The following is a 15,849-nucleotide window of genomic DNA, read 5'->3' on the forward strand; positions in this document are numbered from 1 at the left end:
AGAGAGGTGAGGACCACTCAGAGGACAGGACGGGATGTCAGGTCCTCACCAGGCCTCCAGCTCCAGTGCACCCTTGTTTCGGCTGGCTGGATCTCTGTTCATTTGCTCTATCATTTATACTAAATTCGGGGATTTTTTTGACCCCCCATTTCAATCCTTATCAGCTACCACCGGATTTCTCAGTGACATCATTTACCCTGGGGTCAGAAACATCTGGTCTGGTGGTCTCCACCCCATCAGCCTGCCAGGGGCTTCCTCTGTTTATCAGGGTGAGGGGCAGGGACTTGTCTGAGGCCACACTGGAGGGCTCTGTGGGTGTGCCTGGTGAGACTGGAGTTTTAAAAATGGAGTTTTTAAAATGGAGTTGCTTAGGCTCAGGTCTAAGGCCATCCTCACAGAGGGGTAGCTCTGTGGTGTCCCAGTCTGAAGGGTGTGACTGGAGTGAGGCCGTGGCCGGCAGGAAGTTTGAGCAGCTGTCCCTGCTATGGGAGAGGCGTGGCCTGTGTGGCCCAAGTGTGGTCCCTGCTGTGGTCTCTGGAAGAAGCCCACAGACAGGCTCACTCCAGCTGCCGCGGCCTCTTGACAGTCCAAGACGCTTTGGGAGTGGTTTGCAGCCTCCCTGGTTCAACCTCAGGTTGTACTCACCACCGTAATCACCAGTGATAACAGGAACTGCCCCAGCTTCGTGGAAAGTGCCATCTGCCAGGCACGAAGCCAGGTGGGGGGAGGACCTGGGACGGGGGCCAATGCCGGGCCTCCTGCCCCGTGGTGACACACAGGGCGCTGTGCACAGGGTCTGCCGGGCGGGCCTCCGCTGGGGACTCGCCCCTGGGACCTGCAGGAGGTTGGTTCCTGCTGCCCGTGAGCACCCCCCATCTGTGGTGGGGCTCTTTTTCCCAACCCTGTTCTTCTCAGCTCGGTGCTTACATTCCTGAGGCTGCTGCGCCACGCGCTGGCAGGACACAGCAGCACGCCTGCGTGGATCAGAGAAACGTCTCCGCTAGTTACTTCTGAGCCTTGAGGACAGCACTCATGCTGACCAGGGCTGCAGCACAGGCCCAGCCTACAGGACGGCCAGGGAGAGAGAGGCAGTCGAGACCGCAGGCCGTGCCCCTCAGGCGCCCATAAGGCTGGGCCCTCCCAGGGCACACCGTCCTGAAAGTTCCTGTCTGCACTTCTTTTTAGCCAGTGGTCACCTCTGCACAGGGTGGGGAGAACTCCGGGAAAACACTCGTGGCCTGTGGCAAGGTGCCGTGCTGCCGAGAGGTCACGGGTGTTTGTGCCCTGGACGCCTCTTCTGAGTTCCTGCTGTGCTGGAGCATGGCCAGCTCTGTGCCTCCCAGGCGCCTGGGAGCCCTACCCGCTTCTCATCCACACAGCCGACCCTGTGAAGATGATGTTCAGAGGTGAGCTGTTGCCCACAACCGTGTGCATCCAGGGTCCTGTCCAGCACCTGGTGCACATCTGGTGTGACATTCAGGGCAAAACACAGTCGGGAAGCACAGCTTTTCTGTTCTTCCCCTGCCAGATACAAGTGAACTAGTGTCTGCCTAATAGCTGTTGCTGTTTTAGGAGACTGAAAAATAACCCCTTTCCCTCTTCTGCTGGTGTTTGGAATTAACTGCACGAGAACGTCGGGAGTGACAGGCACACTCCTTGTCCGGCTGGGGCTGTTGAAGCTGCTTGGAGAGTTGGCTTTTATCTGTGGCCATCGGGCTTGCCAGCTCTTGAACCCAGAACCTAAGATGTCCTGAGCAGCCAGCTGCCCTGGGCAGTGCCCACCCCAGAGCAGGACCCTGTGCACAGTAGGGACACATGGAATGCAAGCTCCACTCACAGATGCCACCAGAGGGGACGGGCCCTGCCCGCCCCCTCCTTCTCTGAACTCACTGCCGTAAACACTGTTAGTAATACTGGGAGCTGCAAGGTGATTAACTGGCTGGGAAGTAGCCGGGCAAGGCAGACTTCCCTTGTAAAGAGGGGCACCCTGCCCGGCCACGTCCGGCAAGCAAGCACACTTGGGAAACATACTGCCCCCTGCTCTGCTCAATTTGCTAAATTTAAAGTGGGGGTGGGCAAGGGAAAGGACTGTATTTAAAATGTCCATGATCGCTACAGGTGGGAAGTTCAAAATGGCTGTGATTGGCTCTTGCGCCAAATTAAAGCCAAGTACTATATTCTTCAAAGGCACCACTGGACTTTCTCTTCTCACAAGGCCCTTGTAGGGAGGGCCCTGGAGGGAGGTACACCCTGCCAGCACCAGGTCCAGGTCAAAAGACATGGTCTGCTCGTTGCAGGATGCCCAGCACATGTCGGGGAGGAGACTTTTCTGTCATGCACATGTATGTCACCCCACGCACATGCATGTCACACATGTATGCTGACCCCATGCACATGCATGTTGCCCACTCACATTTATGTCTACCCCCCACACATATATGTCAACCTCACACATGTATGTCAACCTCATACACATCTACTTCACACACATGTACATCGACCGCATGCACATGTATGTCTACCTCACACACCTATATGTCTACCTCACGCACATGCATGCCGACCTCAAAATATGTATGTCAACCCCCTACATGTATGTCTATCTCACACATGTATGTCAACCTCATACACACATGTCTACCTCATGCACATCATGCCTACCTCACACCCATGTATGTTGACCTCATGCACATGTATGTCCACCCACACACATGTATGTCAACCTTATGCACATACTTAGAGCTTGATTCTCAACCCAGGCTGCAAATTCTTATCTTTTTAATTAAATAGCATTTACAAAATGCCTCCGCAGGCTCACCTGCCTGCGCCCGCCTGAGATTGAGGCTGGGACAGGGTCTGTCCAGTCTTCAGGTGGTCATGATTGCACTGAGAATGGCTGACCTGTCCCCATATGTCTGATCATAGCACTCTGCCGTCTGACATCCGCTCCAGCCTCCGCCCAGCCCGCCCTGCCCTCGCCGCCCATCTCTGGATCACAGTTTCTGAGATCTGGGAAGTAGAGGTGTGCGGTTGTGTGTGTGTGTGCACTCCTGATTTTTTGGCTCTAGTGGGGACGTCCCTTTTGCCAATAAATCAGTTTCCTCCTCCTCTGTGTCCTCTTCCCTCCTCCTTACATGGGTAAGGTGTCCTCTCTGCTGGTCGACTCTCCCCTACAATGCCTCTTGGATCAAACATAGCACCCCGGCCCGGCCCACTTATCCCTTAGACAACCAAAGCAGGTGGCCCCTTTTTGGTCCCTGGATCCCTCCATTCTAAGGGATCAAGATCTTCCAGGCTTTCTTCTTGCTCCGATCCAATCCTGCTCTCTGCACCCCTTGCAAACCTCTACAGATTCTTCTAGCCCGTCCAAAGGGCGCTCAAGAGATGACACAGTTCTACTTAATTTCTTGGCCTTAAAGGGATATTGGGCCTCTCTACAAAAGGCCCAAATAGCATGTATCTAGGGTTCTCTCTCTCTCAAGGGGAAAAGGCCACTACAGTAGACAGAAAACAGCTTATTGTGTCTATACCTACACCAAAGACCAAAGATGACTCTCCATCTTGGGTTTGGCTGGGTACTTCAGGGCCTGGATTCCTAATTTCTCCCTCCTCGCCAGGCCGCTATATAATCTAGCCAAGGGCCCCCAAGATGGACCCCTGCCCTAGCGGTAGGGAAGCCCTTTACAAAAAGGCCCTCCTCTGGGCATCCGCCCTGCATCTCCCGACCTTTCCCGACCCTTCACCCTCTCTGTACATGAGCATCAGGGACAAAGTCTGGGTGTTCTGGGTCAGGAATATGGCCCCACATTTGCACCAGTGGCCTCTCTATCCAAACAGCTTGACCTACCGTCAGGGGCTGGTCCCCATGCCTAAAAGCCCTAGCAGCAGCCCATGACCTCCAGAAAGAAGCCTTGCTTGGCCGAGATATTCTCTCTAAATTCAATACAAGAATCTCATCTTTGGCTCCCTGCTAACCATCTCGTCTCCTCACCATCCAAAGGATTTCCTCACCTACAAGGGGCTACAGTCACTTCCTCCTTCCAGGGTTCTAAACCTCGCCTCCCTCCTCCCATCTTCTCCCTCACGAGATCCCTCCACAAATGCCTGGAGGCATTAGAGACGATGCTACCCTGCCCTACCACCATTTCTGAGGGACCCCTGCCCTCTTACCTCCTCTGGTTCTCAGGTGGTAGCTCCTTTATATACGAAGGGGTTAAAGTGAGGGGTATGCTGTCGTTTCCCTCTCATCCATCATAGAGGCCAAACCTCTCCCACCCAATCCCACCAACCGACAAGCTGAACTCAGAGCTGCCACAGGGCATGCGAGCTAGCGGAGGGAAAAACCCTCTCCCTTTGTACAGATTCCAAATACATCTTCCATATCCTGATCTTCCACGCAGCCGTTTGGAAGAAAGGGGGCTATGGACCACCAGAGGGACGGCAGTCATTAATTCCACACTTTTTTCTGGCCTACTACGAGCCTCCAGCTGCCTTCCCAACTGGGAATAATCCATTGCAAAGCCCACCAAACTGACTCCTCCCTTACTACTATGGGGAATTCCAAGGCCCATCAAGCAGCTCGATCAGCCGCCCTACAGAGCTTTACCTCCTCTCCGCTACTCTTCGTTACCACCGGGGATCGGCCCAAAGATCCCCACAACTCTCCCAGTTCCTCACTCTCTATTCCATTCTAGTCCACAGAGTCTCACTACTTTTCCTTCACTCCTTTTTCACCTTTCCCCACACGATAAGACCCTCCTACAACAGATCACTTCTGCTTGTCAGATCTGCCAGAGAACCAATACCAATATCAAGACTGGCCCCTTCCTGACCCCAGTCTCTTTCAAAACCCTACCTCCCTAACACCTAGTCAACTGTTTACTATCGCCCACCGGGGGAAAAGCCCCCTCTAAAACCAAAACGGGAGGGTCCTGCTCATGATTATGTGCACTCCCTTGGCGGCCAAACTCAAGCTGTCTAACAACCAACTTACCCCATGGATTCACATTTCCAGGCTTAAGCCCGGTGCTCCTACACCTTCATCAGAAGAGCCAACCATCGTCACCTGTCATTAACTACTCTTGTCATCCCCCCCCCACAAGACCCCCTCAAGCTCTGCCTCTCCCGTGTCCCCCTTCTTAGCTCAATACCTAATGCTTCCCCTCATTTCTGGCCCCTCTTGGGTCCTCTCTTTGCCCTATGTCTGGAGATTCAAAGTAAGTGACCCTAAGGGCCCCCTCCAGCCAGACCCCCTTCTCCTCCTTACAGACCCCCTACTTGCTTGGATCTGGCCAGTAGTGGGATCGTTGTGTGTTGTCCTTCTGACAAACCACTTAGGTGTCCGGAGCATGGTGACCCCTGAATAAGTGTGAACTGTCTTTATCATAAGAGAGCACTTTACAGGTGCCTTCTGGGCCTACGGAGGAACATGTGTGTTTTGTTTGCCCTCCCAGTTTCGTAAGAATTTCAAGTATCAGTATTTAAAGTTGAGGTGTTTCACATAAAACCTGGAGAGAGCTGACTGCTCTCAAAGGGAAATCTGGTAACAATGGGCCACTTTCCTCCTTGGCCACCTTCGTTCAGAGTGTGGGAGAAGCTATTTTGAGAAGGGTAAAGAGAGAAGCAAGCTGGTACACCCAAGTAGGAGAAAGTTTGAAGAGCAGCCTTGAAGAGTGGAATTGAGGGTGTTAGGTGCAGGACAGGCTGGTCTGCAGAGCATGCCAAACAAAGTTAGCTGCAGGATGACCTGGCCACTCAAACCCTCTGTCTGGTTCTTTATCACCTGTTTGCTTCAAGCCCAAACGCCCAAGCCCCCACTCAAGGCTGAGCACTCAACCCCACTTGTGCCAACAAGGCAGCTTGCAGACCTAGAGACCCCATTGGATTTGGACTATAAAAACTCCCTGTGCCTGTTCCTTCCCCCATCATAAAGTTCATTCAGACTCAGGTGGGTAAAATTTCTAATCAAGCTTTTACCAGCCTCTCCTGAGGAATTACCAACTCCTGGCTGCTGATGGTACCTCCAGTCGAGACCAATGCCGAATGGACTGACATCATCATGGATCTGTGGTGGCAAGGAACCTTCGTTGATCTGGTTCCTGAAGTTATACCAGTCCTCTTACCCTCGTATGGGGGCTCCCTACTTCCCTCCTGTTCTCCCATGATGCCCCATCTCAGCAGGAAGCAGCCAGAATGAGTCGACGCCCACTCTCATTTAATAACAAGAAGGGGCGAATGTTGGGAGTCACCCCAGCTCCAAAGACTAACCTCTCCATACCCCGAGAAGAGCCGTGCAATGGTGAGCCCTGCTGGCTCACATGATCCTTACCCACCAACCAGAAAGCACCCCATGCCAATTGTCAAACCCTTCAACCATTAAACTGTCATAACTGTCAAACCACCCTCGGCTCTATAAATATGCAGAGCTGTTCCCCAAGAAATGGGCATTTTCTCTGACGGCAAGCCTTGATCGTTCTTTCAGCGGGGATGTGGGATTCACACCGCAGGGACGGGCAAGGTGGCTAGTGACCCAGCAACTGGGCTGCCCAGGGCGGGGGCTCCTCTCATGCCTCTGAGTTGCTCAGTCAGTGCCCACTGACTGAGTCTCCTCTGCCAGGTGACCCTTCTTGCTCTGGTGTTGTGGCCCATGTTGTTAGATCACTGTCACCTTGCCAGTGCCCATGACTTGACCCACATTCCCACAGAACACACACACACACACACACACACACACAGCAAGCCTGTTGTGCACAGATCAGGAGCAGCAGGGAAGACGCCCAGGTGCCCTATCCAGAGGTGGGAGGCAGGGCTCGTGGTGAGGGCTGGCATGTGGCCAGGCAGAGAGGACTCCTGGGAAGGCAGGGCAGCCCAGGGCGTGTCCCATGGAGTTGCCCCAGGTGACTGAGGTGCATGGTGTGCTGTAGCCTCTGTAGGACCCACACACAGCTCTGCCCCCACCCTGAGCATCCAGGAATCCCTGTTGTCTGCCTCTTAGGACCCTGGATACTCAGACCCCCTCTCTGCAGCCGCTCCCACAGCTCTTCAATGCCATGTCTTCATTCCTCTCATAGCATTTATCTGAGCCCCTCTCCTTACCATAACAAAACTCCAGAGGCAGGCTAATTCATCAAGAAAAGAGGTTTATTAAATAGCTGGCAGTTCTGGAGGCTCAAGGACATGATGCTGGCATGTGCTTGATCAGTGAGGGCCTCGTGGTGGGAGTGCAAGCCAGAGGGAGCCATTGCCCAGCCAGACGGGAAGCAGAGAGTGGTTCAGAGCCAGGTTCCAGCTCCCATAACCATTTGCTCTTGGAAGAACTAACTCAGAGCCCTATGGGACACTTTGGTCCCTTCCCAGGCCTGGCCCCCAAGGACTTCCCCTCAGCACCTTCCTGGGCCCCACTGCTGGCTGTGACCAGCACCCACTGGGTCAGCTGTGGGACCCCCCATAGTTGGCCCAGCAGCCCTGGCCTGGCGCCTGCTCCTGGTCTTTCTGCCCACTGCGTGTCTACTCCGGGAGGCTGGAGGGGTGCCTCTGACTGGGCCCCATCCCGAGCACCACTGCACAGGGCGCCGTGGCAGCCAGTGTTCCTGGGAGGAGCGTCCAGGCGTCCCGAGAGCTGGCAGGGTCAGTGCACTGCTCCCGCACAGACACAGACACAGGACCTTCCGCGTCTTTTCCCTTAATGGACTAGAGTACCTGAGCACAGATGGTCTCTACCTCCAGCTATTGGTGATTCTCTATTTTTGAAAATTCTCGCTTTTTACATTCAACAGAAGTTTGGAGGGAAATGATCCAGAGGCAGGAGATGGACGGTCCATGTGCGGTTTTCAAGGCTGCTGGGTCCTGTGGGTTGCTGTCCTGGGGCAGCCCTGCTCGGGCTCCCAGCAGCCCAGCAGCGGACCTCAGGACTCCGCCCTGGGAGCCCCTGTGGGGGGCTGTCTCCGTGGAGCTCTGGGTGCCCCGCAGCCTCCACCTGACCCCACGTGGCGACTTGGCCTTCCCTTAGCACTCACTTGGCTCCGCCAGGGTCTAGAGTGTTTGCCCATCTTGCTCCTATTAGATTTGTGGACTCCTTGTGGGTGGAGATTAAACTGGATTAGCCTTTGAATCGGCCCTGGTTCATTATAGACGCTCAAGCCGTGTTTGAAGAATCGATTATCTCTTGAGGCAGTGATTCTGTTTTGAAAGCTTTCCATTTAATTTCCTGGGCCATCTAAACAATCCAATTAAGCAGGAGATCTGATTCTGAGTGCCCTCTTCCCCGTTCTGGGTTGGTCTGGTTCCACGGCTCTGCCGCGGGCGGGAAGCGGGTGCTTTCTCTGTGCCTTCACTTTCAGCACACTCAGACCCAGCCTGTGCTGTCCTCCTAAGAACTCGGCCACAGTGTCCTGGTGAGGAGTTTTTGAGCCAGGTGGCTTGGCCTTGGGGCTCAGTGCTGCTCGCACTGGCGGTGGGGCCCAGGAGGAGATGCCTCGCCCCTCCAGGGAGAGACGGTTCTCCCCTGCTGGAGGGTCAAGTGGGAGGACCAGGAGTGGCCCGGCCCTGTTTGTGGCCATTTTCTAAACAAGCCACTCACACCTCAGCCATGCTGGCCGGCCCCACAGCCTGCTCTCCAGCAGCAGAGGCCCCTCTCCATCCCCAGGTCCAGGTCTCAAGTCTTCCCAGGGAGCCAGCTTCGGGGGGCTACCATGCTGGACCGTTGTCGCTGCACTGTCCCACCCTCCCTCATGTCCTGCCGCAGCTGCCCCAGTGAGGCGGCCTGGGGGGCTCAGGCCCAGCCTCATGCAGACCCCACCCCCTCACCATCACCCACAGGAAATAGTCCTTGCGTTGAGTCAAACTGAACTGACCACATCTCTGAGGCTTCCTGGACTATTTCACACAGGGGGTTAGAATAAGTCGGTTCTCCTGAGTGTGACTCACAACTGAAATGAGACCACAGTACAAGGTCCTGCTCACGTTCTTACTCACGCATAAAGTACTGATATTAAGAGCAAGGCACTTCACACGTGTCCTTCTGAAGTTATGTTTATTTCTCTAATCAAGTAATATGTGCACAATAAAGATAATTGGAATTATGTTAAACTATATTTCAAAAAAAAGAAAGAAATGGAAGTCCTACTACCCAGGGACAAATGCTCTTAAAACTACTGCAGTTCTAGGATCTTCTAAGGGATGCATATGTGCGGCCAGGGCCTGTGCAGGAGGTGGGTTTGTAAGAGGCAGTCAACCCCTTCTTTCATTTGCTTCAGGGACTTTGGGATCTCCGTGGAAGACGGTGCCCTGCTCCCACGTCCCCAGCCGGCTAATAGCTGGCTATTTTGGGGGTGATGTTGGAAGACCTTCCAGGACCTGTTCTGGAACCCCGGGCAAAGCCGTGGAGGCATGTCCAGGAGTCCAGGGGAGACTCAGGTCCTGGGGAAGCTCTCCCAAGTCCCTGGACACACCTGCCCTGGAGTACGGCTCCTGAGGAATTCTGGCCTCCCTGGCTGCCTGTGAGCGCCAGTGGGCCTGAGTGGGTCCACTTCCCGACCAGGCCGCATGCCTGCAGGGAGTTGCTCCTGGTGAGGTTTCCACCTGCTCCATGGTTGGTGACTGGACCACCCGCCCAGGACCAGAAGGGCTGGCGCAGTCCTCACAGCGGTCTGTCTCGCAGTAGGAGAAGGCCCCCTCACCCCTCTTCAGGGCAAATTCTCTTCCATGCTTAGGAGCAGGTGCCAGTCGAGAGCCGGGAGTCGGGTGAGTAGGAAAGGGCCTCCTCATGGTGGGGGTGGACCGTGAGCTACCCCAACATAAACCAGAGGTTCTGCCACAGAAGCATTTTTCTTGACCTTCGCAATGTTTTATAAATGTTCACATAGTTTCCATGGGGCAGGGCCTCCCCACGGCCTCCCACTCCCTGCCTGGTTCCCGTAGGCGCTGAGCTGGTGACTCTGGAATCTGTGGGATGGAAGTCTAAACAGTCCCCCAGATGCCACAGTGAGGCTGCTGGGCTGGAGGAACAAGGGCGCAGACTCCTGTGTCTGGCACTGCCCAGCATTGGGCAGGGCCTGAGCTGTCCCTGGGGGTTATGCTGAGGCTGGTAGACCCTGTGCCAACCTGGCTGGTGGAGCTCCGTCTGTGCCACGGGGTGAGAAGTGACCCTGCTTCAATGTCCGCACCAACAGAAGTGTTTTTGTCAGGCACCAGTCTGGAACCCAGCGGCCAGCGTGGCGTGTGGGCTAGAAGTGGCTGCAGCCTCTTTGCACCCGTTTTCCCGGGACTCGGGAGCTTTCCTGGTTGTGGCTGCCACGGTGGAGATGAATGGTGGTCACAGCGGTCGGTCCCCAAGCTGAACTGCACAGGGCCTGGACCCTGGTCTAGACTCACAAGGTCTTGCCAGCAGCCGTGGGCAGGAGGAAGCAGGATGGGGTGGAGAGTGGTGCGGTCCCTGTGGGGCGGAGTCCAGCACAGCCCTGCCCTGTGGGACGCTGGGAGGTGAGCCCCTGCCAAAGTCAGGCCTGCACTGTGGAAGGAGGGGACACGTGGGGACCTTCAGAGGCCAGGACTGCAGGTGACAACACGCTCCTTCCCCTTGCTCAGCTCTGGGCTACAAAGCACAGGAAGAGGTGGGAGATGGGGCTTTGGAGCCCAGGAGCCTCGGGGCTCCCAGCTTTCTGCGAGCCAGCGAGCTTCTTCCTACCCAGCACGGCCCTTGGAATCGGGTGATGCTCTTGCCCTGCCCACTGGGCCGACTGTGGGATGACCGCTGTGGGGATGTGGATGCCAGGAGCAAGAGCAAGAGGAGAGCAAGAGCCAGAGGAGAGCAGGACGTAAAGCCACGTCAGGGCTGGGTGAGCCCCGGGGCCGCTGCTTTTCTCCGTCTACGCCGCGGTTGCGCCCAGGTGTCTCTGTCCATGGGTGAAGGCTCCTATTAGGACCCTGGCCAGCTGGGTGGGGCACGGGTGGGGCTCCTTGTTCACTTCCTCCCTCCTCTGCAGACCCTGGCTGGGTCTGGATGCCCCGAGTCCTTCTGGCCTGTCCTGACCTGCGTTGCTGCCTGCAGTCTGCCCTGCTGCCGGCTGTAGGACACCTGCCTCCCAGACGTGGCCTCTGGCCAGCTTGTCATCCACCAGGCCGACGGTGCTCAGAGGAGCTCTTTGCTCACTTCTCTAAATCTAAGAAATCTACACTTCTGTTAATAGGTGCTCCAGATTCCACAGCACCTGTCTTTCTCATATCGTCCAAACTTTAGTACAAAAATATTTTTGGAGAGCCACTTCCTTTTTGGATTCTCATGCCAGCATGCCAACCGAGGCCTGGCTCCTGGTGGCTGATGAGTCCTGTCTCGAGGTGCTGGCTCTGGCAGGACCATAGTGGCCATCTCCTACGTCCTGGGAGAACTACTGTGGGTAACGGATATTTTATTTATATTATGTTTTGTTCTCACTTGTGGAGTCACTGTAGAGTCCTTGTTAATTTTCAGTTCCATTCACTGGAAATTAACAAGGGCTCTGCAGTTCACTCCTGAGCGGGTGTGAAGGGAAAGCCTTGCTGTTGCCGGTCAGTGGGACTGCTTGGCGCCATCGGGTGGCAGTGTGCCTGCTGAGTGTGTCTAAGGGGTGGTTCACTGTGACCACCTTCTGCTCCTGCCTCTGATCACTCCGTCCAAGATGACGGGCACAGGTCCCTGTGGTCTGCTTGAGCCACATGGTGAGTCTTTGGGACAATTTACTGCAGACACTTGGAGGCCTGGAGGCACTGGCCACCAAACACACTGGTCACCCGGGAACAGTGAGCTGTACCTACCTGCCACTGTGAGTAAAGGTCAGTTCATCACCTACGGTGCACGCACGTCTGCCCTGCCTAAGATCCATGGTGGGCACGAGCTGTCCACGATCACGGAAGACGGGGGGGCCAATTAGAAGGTTTTCAGAGCAACTTGTGATCCGCCCACTGGCAACTTGCCCGCCGCCATGTTGCATGAGGGGCTCCTTGTCTGAAAGGCCCGGGGAGTTCTCAGGGAGACTCCAACACTGACCCGCGTGGCTCTGCCCCCCTTGGAGTCAGCACAGGGGTCTCACCGCTGCTCACTGCTGCTCACACTTGTCTGTGGCCAACTTGCTGGACGCTGAAGCCACACTGGTCAGCCAGCTGGGGCCTGACAGGGGCTGGGACGTGGGTTGGTGTCCTGTGAGCTTGTCACGTGGCCCTTTTCTTCTGGAGGTTCTGGTTTGAGGTTTCTGGAAATGTCTTTATGATTTTATTGTGTGGCACACAAGAGCCAGGCAGTGTGGCCTCACCAGACCTTTATCCCAACACGTCAGGCTGAAGGTGTCTCCTGGCTGCTCAAAGTCCGGAGGGGGTTGGGTGGAGACACAGTGAGGCCCTCTGCAGCTGCGAAGGTGAGGGCCTCTGGCCGCGACACCTGGGCAGCTCCCGTGTGCAGCTGTGCCCACCCTCCGTGACACCTCGCTCTGCTCTGTGTCAACAGGGGCCTGCGGAGCCCACTGTCTCTTCAGCTACCTGCCCGTCCGAGGGTCCTGCTACCTGTGTGGCAGCTGGCATCTGCAGGAACAGGGCTCTGGCCAGTCCCCCCAGGCCTGCCCAGCCTTGTCCCTTTTGTCTCTTCCCCCTGGTTCTGTCCGTCTGCATCTTGGCCCCCACACTGGAAAGGTCAGAAGGAGTCAGGGCTGGACTCAGGGTTAAATGGGTCAACCCCCAGCCTGTACAGGTGGCTTCCCTAACCAATGAGCACACCCCCTAACTGGGGGGCTTCCCTAACCAATGAGCACACCCCCTAACTGGGGGGCTTCCCTAACCAATGAGCACACCCCCTAACTGGGGGCGCTGGGGCTTCAAGTGTGGCCATCACAAACGATGGCTGAGGCCTGGGAAATGGCTGCATCCTAAGGAACAACGGTTCCTCCAGGAGGAGACAGGGCAGGGTGGGGAGGCAGCTGGGGGCTGAGCCAGCCTCCTGCTCACACTGCAGGGGGCCAGCAGTCAGACGCCTCCAGGGTTGATTTTGAGAGCCAGCATGACTGAGGGTTGTTCCTGCTGTGAGGTGACCTTGGGGGCAGCCAGCACCTGAGACTGAGAGCCAAGAAGATCTGCCCTCAGCAGCCTGGGGGGCCTTCCCACCCACCCAGGAACTGGGCTGAACAGGCCACAGGTGAGGGGGGAGGTCCCTCTGTCCTCTGGGCCAGGACACCCTCTTCCTGCCCTCAGACCCTGGTGTTCCTGAGCGTAGGCCTTGGGCTTGGCCTGGAACAGTGCCCCTTGGCTCCCTGGGTCTCCAGCTTGCGGGGCTTCTCCAGAGCCCTGTGGCCAGTTTGCACAGGAACCTCTTGTTGTGTCCCCACACGTATCCTCCTGGTTCTGTGTCTCTGAGGGTCCCTAATACAGTTGTCACTGTGGTGCCACAGGTACTTTGGGTCCTAGAAAAGTCTCCAGAGACGTCAAGAACTGTGGTTGACCGTGGGGTTGAGCCCTGCTCATGGGGTCGCTGAACCCCTGCTGGGTTTCTGTAAGCATGGGGCATTTGTGTGGACAGTGAGGGGTCTTCTCCCTGAAGGAACGGCTCAGCTGTCTGTGGCATGGTGAAGTTGGAGGCCCCCCATGTGGGTCACTGAGAAACAAGGCCAGGAGGGCCATGGCCAGTCTGGACCTCCGTCCCAGTCATCCCGTCCAGAGGAGCCGAGTGCCCAGGGTGTCTTGAGAAGCACCTCAAGGGAGAAGCTGGTGTGTGCGGAGCGGCTACCTGTGCACGTGTGTCCGGGCACACACGGACACGTGCATGGTGTGTGCAGGCACGTGTGCCCCTTTCTGAGATTTCCTGAAGTTCTCTCCACATGCTCAGCATGCCGACCACTAAGTTCCTGTTGGCTACTTAGCCCAGGCATCCTGGCCTTGGGCAGGCTCATGTCACACAGGCTACGGGCTGGCTTCCCAGCACAGGGTCCTGTGGCTTTTCCTGGCTGACCCTGCTGGTCCAGGTGACCCTCCTGGTGGATCTGTGTGTGTGGATGGGTGTGCACAGTGTGTCTTGTTCAAACCTGGCTGTTGGAAAGGCCCCGAATAGAGGCTCCTGATGACTTTTCCTCCTGCGTGGTGCCCAGCCGGGGACTTCGTGGAGCCTCCTGTCTCCCTTGGACTGATGGACAGATGAGCTTCTCTTGTTAACTCCCTGGAGAGAAGGAAGACGTTCATCTCTGCAGGAGTCTGGGAGGAACACAGCACTTGAGGGTGTCAAAGAGGCTACTTTGGCCCCTTCCTTGCACCCTCATCCCCAGCAGAGGACAGGTGAAAGGGTGCCCACGGAGAAGGGGCAGGGCTGAGGCCAGACCAGGCTTCTAGGCGTGTGCCCACCCTGGTTTGTCTGCAGCACAAGGAGGGATGGTAACCCCTCAATGCCCGTGTCCAGCCATCCTGGGGCACCAAGCTATGTCCCCACAGCCCCTGAACAGTATACCTCCTCATCACTCCTGGGTTCATGCCAGGTGCCTCCATCGTGTGTTCCTCCATGTCCCTGGTCTCTGGCTCCATGTCATGTCCCTCCACCCCTGAGTTTCACATCCTCTCTCCATCCTGGGCTCCTGTCAAGACCCCTCCCTCCCTGGCTCCATGATTCCTCACCACATCCTTGGGTTCCATCTAGGTTAAATGAGATAACTCACCAGGAACCCTTAGCCCGGTTCCCTACAGTTTGGCAAAGCAGACAAGGGTGAGCTTTAATCTGTGTTGATTCTCAAGATCGGTCATGTACTTGGTTAGCTGTGGTCATTTAATTTGAGAAAATCAGAGACTGAATCCTTTAGCATGTTTGGCTCATGGTCATGCATAAGAAATCTGCTCTTTAGTCAGGAGCCCAGGATTTTGTGTTTCCATGGCAACAGGACAACAAACACTGACCCAGAACCAGGGGAACAGCCTAAATGAGTGTCCTTTAAAGGCAGGAGCAGGCCAGCCCAGGCCCCTGGCCAACCCTGCCAGCCCTTGGCGGTGGGCAACCTGGGCCCTGTTCCTGCGGGCTCACACTACTGACGAGTGGTCCCCCTACATGCTGCTGAGGTAACCCGCTGCAGGGTTCTGGCTGGTTCTGGCTGGTTTTCTGCCTCTATCGGCCTTGAACACGGCCTGTCACCCGCCAAGTAGGACTGATCAGACAGGTGGGTTTGGCTGTTGGCTGTTCCTCCTCGGCCAGTGGACACGCTCAGACTTCTGTAGCCCACAGCACCAGACGTCAGCACATGAACCACAGGAGGACGGGATCGGGGAGAACGGTCCCTCCCGGGGCACCTTGGGAAGGCTGGCTGCTCAGCTCCTCTAGGTGTTGGAGCAAGAGCTACGGGTGCGAGGAATCCCGCCTTCCCCCAAACTGCAGCAAGGAAACACACTGGTGTGGGGTTAAAAAGTAGCTCTTTTTTCCAGAGAGGGAAGCTTAAATTTCTAGACAGGTTCTTAGTGGGCTTCCTGGTGAAAGCCGAGATGTGCACCGACGTTCTGGCCTGAGGCAGAATGGCCATCTCACATGGATGGCCCAGCAATGCTGGCCACAAACAGGACTGTGTGTTTTGTGCCCAGTGGGCTCCAGGCCTGGGCCGGCACCTCTGCCTGGCCCTGAAGCTACAAGGGTCCACCACCAGCGCCTGTGAGTTGAGGCTCAGAGGACCAGCAGACTCACCAGAGGGCTGGCGGGCAGCTCTCAGGACAGTGGTGGCAGAGTGGCTCCTCGCCACCTGCCTGGGAGCCGCAGGTCAGCTCGGTGGCCGTCAGTGGCCCCGTCACCCCTGGAGCAGAGGCTGGTCTGGGATGGATGCGTGTCACGGGGTGGAGGGTTGGGCTGGGCCAGGGAGCCATGGTGAC

The sequence above is a fragment of the Spermophilus citellus genome, assembly GCF_964194105.1.
Source record: "Spermophilus citellus genome assembly, chromosome: 3".
NCBI lineage: Eukaryota > Metazoa > Chordata > Mammalia > Rodentia > Sciuridae > Spermophilus > Spermophilus citellus.